The sequence below is a fragment of the Pseudorca crassidens genome, chromosome 5 (assembly GCF_039906515.1).
Source record: "Pseudorca crassidens isolate mPseCra1 chromosome 5, mPseCra1.hap1, whole genome shotgun sequence".
Lineage (NCBI taxonomy): Eukaryota > Metazoa > Chordata > Mammalia > Artiodactyla > Delphinidae > Pseudorca > Pseudorca crassidens.
In genome coordinates, this window is record NC_090300.1 from 28,778,916 (window position 1) to 28,792,893 (window position 13,978).

Here is a 13,978-nt window from a genome sequence, read left to right on the forward strand (position 1 = left end):
GCAGGCTCAGCGGCCATGGCTCATGGGCCCAGCCGCTCCGCGGCATGTTGGATCTTCCCAGACCAGGGCACGAACCCGTGTCCCCTGCATCGGCAGGCGGACTCTCAACCACTGCGCCACCAGGGAAGCCCCCACTCCTGCTCTTAATTCACTGGTTCACTGTATTATTTCATCCTTACCATCTATAAATCTGTTTTGATGGTAATCTATAAATATCAGTTTAGAATTCTTTCATATTCTTATTTTAGTTACACAGAAATTTCAAAAAGTACAAAAAGAAATGAGCTTAAGGAAATAAATATTTCTACAGATATACGCATATAATCCACCAACTATAAGAAGATCCTGATCATATCTTGCGTATAAATAAGGTAAGAAAAAGGTGCCTGTCCTCAGTTTCTCTTGTTGTTTGTTTTGGTTTGATTTTTTTGGTTTTCATCTGAATTTTTGCTTTTGGTTATGGTGTTTTCTTTTTGTCACTTTTAGATCCTAGGAAAGGGTCACATGTAAAAAATGGTAGATGTGAAATCCTGTCAGAAGCCCCTCATTTTGATCTCAGATGTTACCTATATCTTGCCAAATGTAAAGCTTGTTAATTTATAGGCGCCTATGTATCCCATGAACGCATAAGGAGATCCAGGGCAAGTCATATAAATCATGGTGCCTCCCTTTAATTTGGTTACACAGATGGAATCCAGCTAAAATGGATTTAAAGAGAATAAAAAGGAAACGTGAGGGCTATTCTTAGCACCAGGTGGCAATTCTACCCTGTCTCCCCGTCATACTGGTTCACAGAATCGTTTCAGCCCTGGGGCCATCATTTGCTTCTTCGTGGCTGGAGAAGTAGTCCTGGAAGAATGAGTCACAGCTATGCTGTGAGTCAGACTCAGGTCTGGTGAAGATGAAGTTCCCCCTTTCTTCCTGTGGGTAACAACACGGGGCTCGTCATGTGAGTAGCAGAGTACTTTAAAAACTAAACATTTTCCTCCCTGACCTTGCTCTTCGATGCCATAAGTAGGTCTGACAAAGACACCTAGTGTTGCTTGACTCCACCACCCCACCCCGAGGTGCTAGTGACTATTGACAGCCCCTCCTAAGATGCCCCAAAGAGGAAACCAGTGCCCTCCTGTAAAACGGGAAGCCGCTTCTGGAATCGCTGCCCGGGTGTTTGGGGCCTCTTAGCGTCCAGCCTGCTTGTTGTGTCTGGAACGATGTCCCCACTGTCCCCGCTGCGGCCATGGAGCTGGATGACTGCACACTCAGGCAACTTTGTGGAGGCGCAGCCTGAAGTTCTGGACAATCGGAAGGAAAAAGCTGGACCCCCAAGTTGGAGGTGGGGTGGGGATCCTGCCTCTCCAGAGAATGGTATCTAAAGAGCTGTGGACAAACATACACACACCAAACACCCTGGTCACTCCAGATGGCGAGATGACCCTCGAGCGATAAAGGTCCCCACAAAGGCCTCTTTCAGAACCGCGGCCGGCGGAGCAGATGGGGAGATGCATGCAGTAGGGGAAGGGGGAGGAAATCGGCTCTCGCTGGATTTTTTGCAGGAATTCCTGCAGGGCCGATGCTGGCTCGGGAAATACATTTCGAGCAGCCAGAGGGATGCGGGGTGCTCTCCGGGTGTGCTCGGGGAGTAGTCGCCAGGGGACAGGGGTTGGAGCGGCAGCGGGGCGAGGGCCGAGGGTCATCGGGGCGCGCGGGGCGGGTGGGTCCCAGAGGACGAGGGCGGCGGGGTGGGCTTGGGGAGGTCGGAGCCTCGCCCTTGGCCTTGGCCTGCGGGAGCTGCTGGGAGGGCGGCCGGAGCCGGCGCAGGGGCGCGGGGCGCGGGCTGGACGGTGGGACGGCGGTGGGGGTCAGGGGACCCGCACTCGGGGACCCGCACTCGAGGACCCGGGAGGCTGCAGGAAAACCCGCGGTGGTCCCGACCCTGTTCGTGCTCTGAACTCCGGCCTCCTCCCACTGCAACTCCTGGCCTCTCGCTCATCAGACCTGGACGTGGGTCTGACATCTCACGCCACGATTTCGTTGTCATCTCAGGAAGTTACTTGGCCCCTGCAGACCTCCCTTTCCTCATCTGTAAAATCGAGTTGGAAATATTTCTTATGTCCTAGCAGTGTGAGAATTCAAGGAATGAATGTAAAGCAATTTTACTAAGTGCCTGCTACATGCTAACTGTTCAGTACATTTTAGCTAGGGTTATATTAGCTCAAACTCTTAGGAACTCATAACATCCCCAATCCATAAGGATCCTTGAGGGCATGTGTGCAGTCTGGGAAAAAAATGGAATTGAATTAACTTTCTTTCTAGATCAATGCCATCCAATAGAAATATAACACAAACCATATATGTAATTTTCTAATAACCACATTAAAAGGGTCAAAAAATCAAGTAAAGTTAAATTTAATGATATATTTTGTTTAAGCCACTATATCCAAAGTACTATCATTTCAACCTGTGGCACCAGCCCAATTTCAGGAGCTTCAATCTCCCATGTGCTGGACAGCACAGCTCAGACTCCTTGTCACTATTTGAGTCTCAGCTCAAACGTCACCACCACCTTTGACTAGGTAAGTAGTGGCCCCTGTTTCCTCCCTCCCTTCACACACACACATTCACCATGGCTTTACCTTATTTTATTTTCTACACATTATTTATCACCATGTGAAATTCCCTTGTTTACTGTTTCTGTCTCCCCATCAGAATCTAAGCTCCAAGGCTGCAGGTTTGGGTCCTCAGCACCCAGCACAGTGCCTAGCATACTGTAGGCAGTTGTTTAATACTTGTTGAATGTATGAGTTAATGAGTTAAATGAATAAATGACTGGATGTGGTAGTATCTACCTCCTCTACAGACAGAACTACCCAATTCTGACTAAGAAGATCCCTCAGCATCATGGAAATAATATTATATTTGAAGAATAAAGAATGCATTATACTTACAGGAATATGAAAACAGGCTTCTATAAATCTGACGATTCATCAGGCAATGACAAGTGACTTAGCTACCACCTTGTGCCTGAGGTTATAAACTAACTCTCCCAACTGTGAAGACATAAGTTTCAGATGTTCTTCAACTGCCGTTTATTTACTTCATAGATTATCTGAAATGTAATGCCAGCTCAAAGACTTTTAAAAAGAGTTTTAAAATTAAAGATTAATATATAAAAATATTAGACTGAGTCTAAATGGTGAAGAGCCAATCCACTATGGATGGGTTAACCTTCACTGAAAAGAGAGTAGATGGCCTGGCCTAAGAGTATGTATATCTGCTCTGCTGAGACCATTTAACACACGAGCTTTCTGGATAAAACTAAATATTTGGGCTATGGGTCAATAACAATGGTTAAAACCTACTTCTGGACAGGCTACACAACTAAGGCAACAAATGTGTTTGTGGTACTGGTTCTAATGGACTCATATGCTATTATAAATTGGTTAGTAAAATAGTGGTCTCCAAACCTAGCTGCACAGTAGAATTGCCTGGGAGTTTCACAAGACAGAGATTCTAATTCAGGCACTCTGTTGGGGCTTTGCAACCTGTCGTTAGAAAATTCTCTTGGTGTCTTGAATAATGAGCCAGGTCTGGGAACCTCACAGCAGAATTGTCCAAGTGTCACCAGAGGCAGATTCACCAGGACACCAAGGAGGCTCCATTTTCAAGGGCCTATCACCCGCACGTGTCCCTCCCAAAGCCTTGTGTCTAATTTTGTATTTGTAATTTTATATAATTTTTTTAAAAAAGAAGGACCCCTTAAGCTAAAGAGATGTGCAGACTTTACTTATTACATGACCTGGATGGCATCCTGTACTAAAAACAGTCCTACATAGGACATTATTGGCACAATTGAATAAAATGGAGTGGGGGTTGTAGGTTAGAAAGTATGGTATTACTGTTAAATTTCATAAATTTATTAGTTTTACTGATGTTACTTAAGAAAATATCCTTGTCCTTAGTAAATGCAAATTGAAACATTAAAATGGTAAACTGTTAAAAAAAAAAAAAAAAGAAGAAGAAGAAGGTCCCCTTGTAAAGAGTTCTCTCCTCACAAAACCTGGATCTGCTTCTGGCTTTAAACTATACTGTCCCAGAAAACCACAGCTACAGAGCAAATCCAGCCCTCTGCCTGTTTTTGTACAGGCCATAAGAATGGTTTTTACATTTTTAATGGTTGAAAAGAAAAGTAATACTTTATGACCTGTGAAAATTATATGAAATGCAAATTTCAGTATCTATAGGTAAAGTTATATTGTTCACAGCCATGCTCATCCATTTATAAATTGTCTGTGACTGCTACACGCCAGAGCTGAGTAGTTGCAACAGCGATTGCGTGGCCTGCAAAGCTTAAAATATTTACTATCTGACCCTCCAAATATTTACTATCTGACCCTCCAAAAAGTTGGCCAACCCTGACCTATACCATCGAATGATTACGTCATAGATACAATAGAAAATTGATTTGAAAGGGTTACTTTATTTAATGTGAAAAACATGATAGGGGAACTGCTTAACATAAGCAACTTATAAACACTCCCATTGTAGAGAGATTTATTCTATGAATCTACAAGTGATTGCATTCAGATGTGAATATCAAAGACTTTACAGAACCATAGCATCTTATTCAACATTATTTAGAGTAATCTGTGCTTGGTCTGTAGGTTAGGAGCAATGTAATATAAGACAGAAGCGTTTGTAAGATGATTCAGGATAGGATGATTATAAGTAAAAACCTTCCCAGATAGAAAATACTGGAAAAATCTTGGAGGATAGTTGCAAAAGATGTATGCCATTAATGATTAACCATTACGCATAAAATTGTATGTGCTCTGGGTTGTGGAAAAGTATAGTAAAATGTTGCTAAAGTTCTACTTCAAAGTTTAGCTCAGAGGTAGCTTATGAAACCACCTAACCCAATACTTTAAACAAAGCTAAAAACATTTGAACAATAACGATTAGACGAATTGGGCAAGAACTGTGACAGATCATCGAATTCTGGCAGCAAAGGAGAGCAAAAATATTGATTTAGCTGTCCCTCTTCAAAGTCGTATGATGGACACCTATGCAGAGCAGTGAGCATAGCTCTGAAGATCTGAGATGGAGGAGAGGAGTCTTTGAAAGGACAGCCAGTGTAGCAGCCTGAGTTGGTGTGAATGCTGACTGGCCAGATTCTGTAGACATAGCAGATTTCCCAGTCAGACAAACAGCAGGTGGAAAACTAGACTGAAGGACAAATCAATTGGGAAGATTAGTAGGTGAAATGTTACTAGGTTGGGAGGTCGATGATAAAGGCAGAGCTTTTTTTTTATCAGTCAGTTGACTTTACAGAATTTATGATTGGATCATACAAAAGAGAACAAGAAATCTTCCCTAACTGATTCAGATCCAAGTAGTCTGCTACTCCAGCTTCTGATGGAATCTTGGCTGTTTGAAGACAATTGCTTCCGTGTCTTTTGGAAGGAGCACAGTCCTCTGCATTCCAAAGACTACCTGGGAATAATATCCCAAATGTAGTCCAACCTTTCCATTTTCATGATAAGAGAAGGGTCGTGAGAGCTGGAAGGTAAGAGGTTTGTTGAGTCAGTCTGAAGGATGAGTGATTTACCGGGCAGACATAGGGAAACTGGAAGTAAAGCAACATTTTGGAGCACCTGCCATGTGCTAGGTACTTTGCATATGTTACTTTATTATCTCCACATCCCCTCAGTATAATTATCATTGATTCCACTGAACCCCTGAGGAAACAGAGAGGATCAGTTTCACACTTGCAACCAGCCAGCCAGTAACTGTAGAGCTGAAATATGAACACAGATCTGTCTGTCTGCCTGGCCCTGAGTCCTTACTCCTTCCTTCCTTCCTTCACCATCCTGTTCCTGGCAGGCTCTTCAAGCAGAGAAAGCAACAGCAGAAAAGCACAGTATCATAAATATGTTTTCCCACTCTAAATGACCGCTAAGACATTCCTTTAAGTTTATTAGAGTTATAAAAATAAAACTAAACTAATACACTTCATCAATTAATAATACTATCTCTAAGGTGGAAGGTCACATTACCCATTGTAGTCTTTCTTAAACCAAGTGTCAAATTCTAAATCTCAGAAATGTCCTCAATTTGGTCCCTTTGAGAGTTTCTACAATTTAACCCCCCAAATTGACTGCAAAAATTGTCTCATATGCTGATGCAAAGCTTTGCTGACTATTGGTTGCAAGACAAGGCAAGCAGCCATCCTGGCCCCTTGTTCCAGTTGTAACTAGTGTCTTTTTCACCACACTCCAATTAGAAATGAGGCTGTACAGGACATGGAAGCAACCTAAATGTCCATCAACAGATGAATGGATAAAGAAGATGCGGCACATATATACAATGGAATATTACTCAGCCATAAAAAAGAATGAAATCAAGTTATTAGTAATGAGGTGGGGGGAGCTAGAGTCTGTCATACAGAGTGAAGTAAGCCAGAAAGAGAAAAACAAATACCATATGCTAACACACATATATGGAATCTAAAAAAACGGTACTGGTGAACCTAGCAGCAGGGCAGGAAAGAAGACGCAGACATAGAGAATGGACTTGAGGATGTGGGGAGGGGGAAGGGGAAGCTGGGACGAAGTGAGAGAGTGGCATGGACATTTATACACCACCAAATGTAAAATAGATATAGCTAGTGGGAAGCAGTCGCATAGCACAAGGAGATCAGCTCCGTGCTTTGTGACGACCTAGAGGGGTGGGATAGGGAGGGTGGAAGGGAGGCTCAAGAGGGAAGGGATATGGGGACATATGTATACATATAGCTGATTCACTTTGTTGTACAACAGAAACAAAGCAACATTGTAAAGCAATTATACTCCAATCAAGATATAAAAAATTTTTTTTAAAAAGAAGTGAGGCTGTAGTTCTAAGTCTTTCCTCCCACGGGGTTTTCTTTATCTGAGCCATTACAGTAAAGAGTCACATGATCTTTCTTCCCTTAGGTAATGGTCAGTGGTAAAAATACATTCAGTAAATCATTAGAGGAATTATTACCAGCTCCTTAAAAAATGGCATATGCCGGCATTTAGAAGTCCTCTAATATGTTATTTGATCAATTTGTAGATATTTCGATTCCCTCTCAAACTGCATCCTCCGATTTGTCAAAGCTTATTTACATTTTGTTGCCCATTCACGAACCACTCAGAAGAGGCTGTAGGAAGAAACTCCTACCAACTAATGCTGTCTTAAAGCCTTCTGTCTACTCTAAATTTAGTAAATTTTTTGTAAACCTAGGCCTAATCTCAGATTAAACAAAACAAATGGTAACTAAGTAGATGGCCTCTTGAAGTCTGCTTGCTTTACCACAGACGAACAAGCCAAGACTATCTTAATTTGCAGTTCAGAAAGCTCTCTTCCCAACTTAGAAGTAGAGGGAGAAAGAAGACCCAGCATCAACTTAAAACAGACATTTCATAATTATAGGATTTAGGTTTGGAATCACTTCACTTAATCTTTGCATGATCCAGAACTCAACCCAGAAGATTAAAAGAACAGTATTTTCAATTCCATTCATGAAAATTAAGGACTTGGCTAGAGTTAATAAAGCTGAGAAAAAAAATATATAAGCTGTTAGTCAAGGCAATGTAATCCTTATCCCAATGCCAAGTGAAAAAATTTTAGTCATTTATTTCCATTATAATAGGTAATACTTTTGCTTATAGATTTGTAAAAGAGGACAGATAATATCCTGAAGGTGAGTCCCTCCATGTGGGAGAACCATATTAAGATACCACTGCTGGAGCAACCCCAGAAGCTTATCAGATCTAAATAAAAGATTGATGGTGATTCTGAGTTTAAAATTTAATGTCCAAGGCTAGCTACTAAATGTTACATTACAAGAACGTTGACGGTACTGTAAATCAATAAAGTCAATTATGCTCTCTTATGGGATTAATTTTATAAGATAAAAATTATTTACATATTACTGTGTTTTTTTCCAAGGACATTATTTATTTATTTCACTTACTGTCATTTGTCAAGATTTTCATTTTGATGGATTTAATGGATAATATTTAATATATGGTACATTAGAAGTTCCTACCTATAAACATGGCATACTGGGTTTGCAGATACAACATAATAACCTGATATACCCAAATTCGAGGAAATAATTACCAACTTTTAATTATATTTAAACTGATCCTCTCCTTGGGAAAAGGAGCTCTAAGACAGCTATATTGTGCTCTGAAGACACAATCAAAATAATACTCATAGCTATGAGGCGTCTTTGTAAATAAATGGTAACTGTCTGTTTATCCAACACCTTAGTTACTATGTAAGTCTTTTCCCAAAACCAGGTTACCAATTCACAGGGGCTTTACCTTTGACTAAACCCATCTCTGAAGTGGGTTAGAGGCTTGTGTGAGAAAGTAAATGACCTTTGTGGGTTTAAAAAAGGCTGTGAGGTTAAGACCTGTGAAATGCCACTCAAAGGTAAGAGCTGGCAGTGTTTTCTCCTGGCTCTGTCATTAATGTTCTCACTGATCTCCCTTCCCTAGCTTCCAGGAGGGAAAAAACCATCTTACTAAATAATGCAAATGTAAATACTGTAACAACATATGCCTCGAATTGTGTTTTCATAAAATTATAAGATTTAGTTGTTTTTTTTAAATAAATTTATTTATTTTATTTATTTGTTTTTGGCTGCATTGGGTCTTCGTTGCTGCGCGCGGGCTTTCTCTAGTTATACAGGGAGTGGGGGCTTCTCTTCGTTGTGGTGAGCGGCCTCCTCGCTGCAGTGGCTTCTCTTGTTGTGGAGCATGGGCTCTAGGCGCGAGGGCCTCAGTAGTTGTGGCTCGCGGGCTCTAGAGTGCAGGCTCAGTAGTTGTGGCGCACAAGCTTAGTTGCTCTGTGGCATGTACGATCTTCCTGGACCAGGGCTCGAACCCGTGTCCCCTGCATTGGCAGGAGGATTCTTAACCACTGGGCCACCAGGGAAGCCCCAAGATCTAGGATTTTGATTTAGGTTGATCAGACCCTTGGTTACATTTCTAATCAAGAAATAAAAGATGCCAGTGTGAAAAAAAGTCTCAAACATTATCAGAAGGCATCATTCAAAGCATATTTCATAAGTTATAAGAAGTTATAATTAGTTTTTTAACTCAGAATTCAAATCTGAGAAAGACAAATTTCCAGGACAATAGTGAAATACTTTATTATTTTGTTTTCTTAATGTAGGGGTGGGTATATTTTAATCGTGGAGGAGAAATCCTGTTTCCTATTCCTAAATATATTGGATTAAAGCCATATGTGCATCAGGTTAACTAGGAATAAGGACATTTTTAAAAAGCTTTAATCATGTGCATTCAAAGTAAGGATATAAAAAGCAATAATCAATTATATTTAAGTTCTGGAATCAAGAATTAACTCAGAAAAGTTTTACTAAGTTTTCATCAGCTGATATGATTATTTGTTTTAAAATGTTTCTAGTATCAACTTTAAGCTTTTTTTTCTTTTTCTGGGTAATTTGCATCATTTCCCCTTTTATAAATTCCCGTATTTGAAAAAACACAAAACATATGAAAATTTATAGGGTTTTAAAAATTGCAAAAGATACAAACACCTGTGTGAAAGTCAAACATTACAGATATGTATAAAGAAAAAGTTATTAATCTTCCCTTCACTGCCTCCAATTCCATCCCCCTGAGAAGCACAATGTTAACAGTTTAGTGTATATTCTCCTCAGTAAAGAAATATGTACATTTATTCAAACACAAATGCATAATTGTAAAGGCTCGTTTTATAAAGTCAGAATCAAATCATTCACATCATTCTACATATTAATCAGGACTCTTGGTTGCAAGTAACAGAAACAGAAAGTTGTTTAACTAAAACGGGAGATTTATTGGTTCACTAAACTGAGAAGGTTTCAAGAATAGCTGGATCTAGGGACTTAATTTGCTTTGTCTTGGTGCTGGTCTTCTCTATACTGGTCCATTCTTGGGCAAATCTTCCCTTGTGGTGGCAATAGCTTACATCTTCACAGCTCCAAAACCAGGGAAAAAAAGAGTATGTTTCTCTTTCAACAGAATCAACGAAAGTTCTGAGGTTTTGCACTCACTGCCTCTGATTGGATCGATGAAATGTCCATTCCTGAGGCCAGAGGAATACTCTCGTTGTGATCTTCCAGTCATGTGTCATGGGTACACATGGACTGAGAATAGGCTCCCTGTCTTAGTTTGGACTTCCATAACAAAAATATACTAGACCGGGTGGCTTGAATAACAAGTATTTACTTCTCACAGTTCTGGAGGTTGGAAATCCAAGATCAAGAGTTGGATTTGATCTGGTGTCTGGTGAGGATACTCTTACTGGTTTGCAGACTCTGAGAGAGAGTCTCAGAGAGAGTCTGTCTCTGACAGAGACAGAGAAAGAGATGGCGATAAAGGAGGAGGAAGAGGGGGAAGAAGGGGAGGAGGAGGAAATGGAGAAAGCTCTCATATCTCTTCTTATAAAGGCACTGATCCCATTCGTGAGGCTCCACCCTCATGAACTAATATCCAAAGTACCCAAAACATCCCATCTTCTAATATCATCACATTGGTAGTTACAATTTCAACACATGAATTTGGCGGAGTGGGAGCCATGGGCATAAACATCCAGTTCATAATACTCCCAAAAGGAAAACCACATTTACCAGAAAGGTTAATGAATCCTGGGTCAGCAAAAACAACACATTGTTCATTACTTCCTGTATCTCTCTTTCTTCACTTAATAGTACATTATGGACATCCCTCCATATAAAGTAATCGATGTAATATAATGTCAATAATGGAAAAAAACCACCTCATTTTTGTAAATTCCTATAAAGTATACCATGTCACTACTGATGAATGTTCAGCTGTCTCTGCTCCCCCCACTTCCCATAAAGTTTTATATTATAAGCAGTGCCGCAAGAAACTTCCTTGTATTGGCTAGTTCATTTCTTTTTGCAATATGGATTCCTCAAAGCAGGATTGCAAGTTCTAAAGATGAACATATTTAATGTTTTAATATTTGTTACCTGATGTTGGGGGACAGAAGGAATGAAAAGTGCCCACAAAAGTGAGAAGGCATCTTGAGACTGAAGAAATTAGCGGGCAGCTCCGTCTAATCAATGGATCCATTTATTCCAGGGTAACTTACAGGGTGTAATGGGGATCGGGCAGACAACCATCCAGCATTCGCAGCTGCACTCAGCACCACCCAGGGGCCACTGAAACCACTTTATGATTAACCTAGGGTATGGGGGTTGGTGCTTGGAAACAGGACATCCATTCCTAAGTCAAGATTTAGGAATGGGTGACTAGTCTCATGGGCACCAGGAATACGTCAGTGAAGGTCTTCATCATTGTTTGGAGACTAACAGAGCATAGAGGCCACCTGGTCCTAATAATTATTAAACAATATCTTAACTCCAAAGCCCTTGACGACAGAGAAGTGATTTACCACACAGTATAGTCCTAGGTAGCATCAGTGACGGGACAGGATGAACTAAAACAGGTCCAAGAAGGTGTTAGTTATGCTAGCAGTCATATAGCTGATTATATTTCAAAATCTGTTGTTTGCATTCCCATCCACAACATGGGATGAGAATGTTGGTTTCCTCACGTCCTTGACAATGTTATTATATATGTTATTATAACCTTCCGTTTTTTCGAATCTCAAGGGTAAAAATGATATCACACTCATAAGAAGAATGACAAATCTGCATACATGAGAAACATTTAAAATCTGCATGTCAATAAAAAGACAACTTTAAAAAAATTTGAAAACCAGATTCAGAGAATATTTGCTGCAGATGTGACAACTGAAGGTCTCTAACTTGTGTTTCCTTAACAATTTAATGACTATTTATTGTTCTTTCATATTTAGACTGGCCACTTAACCTCTTCAGGTTGTTGGCTTATTTTGTAATTGATTGCTGATATTTTTTTTCACCAACTTTAGAAGTTCTTTATATGTTAGGAATGGTTTTTGAATTTTATCAATTCCTATTCTAGGGACGTATGTTTATTCTAACATAGGATTCTTTACTTTTAATTAGTTGATGCAGTATATTGAATAATGTTGATATATTTCTTAAGACTGAGTCATCTTTGCATGTGACTGCAGGACATTTTTCTCAATCCACTTTTAGATTCAATTTCCAGTTATTTTATTTTGAATATCTCTATATAGAGATATATGGTTTTTCTTTGTTTATGCATTTTATTTTTAAGCTTTTTTCTACATATATACATTTATAAAAATACCTAAACATAATCATAAATTTTTGCATCTTTTGTTCCTTTTTTGCTTTGCTATTCGCAACCTCCTTCTCCTCATCACCCACATCGTTCTTTCTCCACCCTCACCTCTACCTCTATGCCCATATGGCCAGGTTAAAAATATATTGTGCATCCTTCCATATTTGTTCTTCAAGCTGATGTAATCTTATAAATGAGGATGTGTGTATATGTATATATTTTTAAATTTTATTGAAATATAGTTGATTTACATTTTGAGTTTATTTTTGTGTATGGTGTTAGGGAGTGTTCTAATTTCATTCTTTTACATGTAGCTGTCTAGTTTTCCCAGCTCCACTTATTGAAGAGGCTGTCTTTTCTCCATTGTATATTCTTGCCTCCTTTGTCAAAGATAAGGTGACCATATGTGTGTGAGTTTATCTCTGGGCTTTCTATCCTGTTCCATTGACCTATATTTCTGTTTTTGTGCCAGTACCATACTGTCTTGATTACTGTAGTTTTGTAGTATAGTCTGAAGTCAGGGAGCCTGATTCCTCCAGCTCTGTTTTTCTTTCTCAATATTGCTGTGGCTATTCGGGGTCTTTTGTGTTTCCATACAAATTGTGAACTTTTTTTTTGTTCTAGTTCTGTGAAAAATGCCATTGGTAATTTGATAGAGATTGCATTGAATCTGTAGATTGCTTTGGGTAGTATAGTTATTTTCACAATGTTGATTCTTCCAATCCAAGAACATGGTATATCTCTGCATCTGTTTGTATCATCTTTGATTTCTTTCATCAGTGCTTATAGTTTTCTGCATACAGGCCTTTTGCCTCCTTAGGTAGGTTTATTCCTAGGTATTTTATTCTTTTTGTTGCAATGGTAAATGAGAGTGTGTCCTTGATTTCTCTTTCTGAGTTTTTGTTGTAGGTGTATAGGAATGCAAGAGATTTCTGTGCATTAATTTTGTATCCTGCTACTTTACCAAATTCATTGATTAGCTCTAGTAGTTTTCTGGTGGCATGTTTAGGATTTTCTATGTATATCATGTCATCTGCAATCAATGGCAGTATTAGTTCTTCTTTTCCAATTTAGATTCCTTTTATTTCTCTTTCTTCTCTGATTGCTGTGGTTAAAACTTCCAAAACTATGTTGAATAATAGTGGTGAGAGTGGGCACCCTTGTCTTGTTCCTGATCTTAGAGGAAATGCTTTCAGTTTTTCACCATTGAGAATGATGTTGGCTGTGGGTTTGTCATATACAACTTTTATTATGTTTAGGTAGGTTCCCTCTATGCCTACTTTCTGCAGAGTTTTTATCATAAATGGGTGTTGAATTTTGTCAAAAGCTTTCTCTGCATTTATTGAGATTATCATATGGTTTTTATCCTTCGGTTCATTAATATGGTGTATCACGTTGATGGATTTGCATATATTGAAGAATCGTTGCATTCCTGGGATAAACCCCACTTGATCATGGTGTGTGATCCTTTTAATGTGCTGTTGGATTCTGTTTGCTAGTATTCTGTTAAGGATTTTTGCATCTATGTTCATCAGTGATATTTCAGGTGTACAGCAAAGTGATTCAGTTATACATACATGTATATATATAGGTAATAACCTTTTCCATTATAGGTTATTACAAGATGTTGAGTATAGTTTCCTGCGCTGTATGGTAGATCCTTGTTGGTTATCTTTTTTTTTTAACATATTTATTTATTTGGCTGGGCAGGGTCTTAGTTG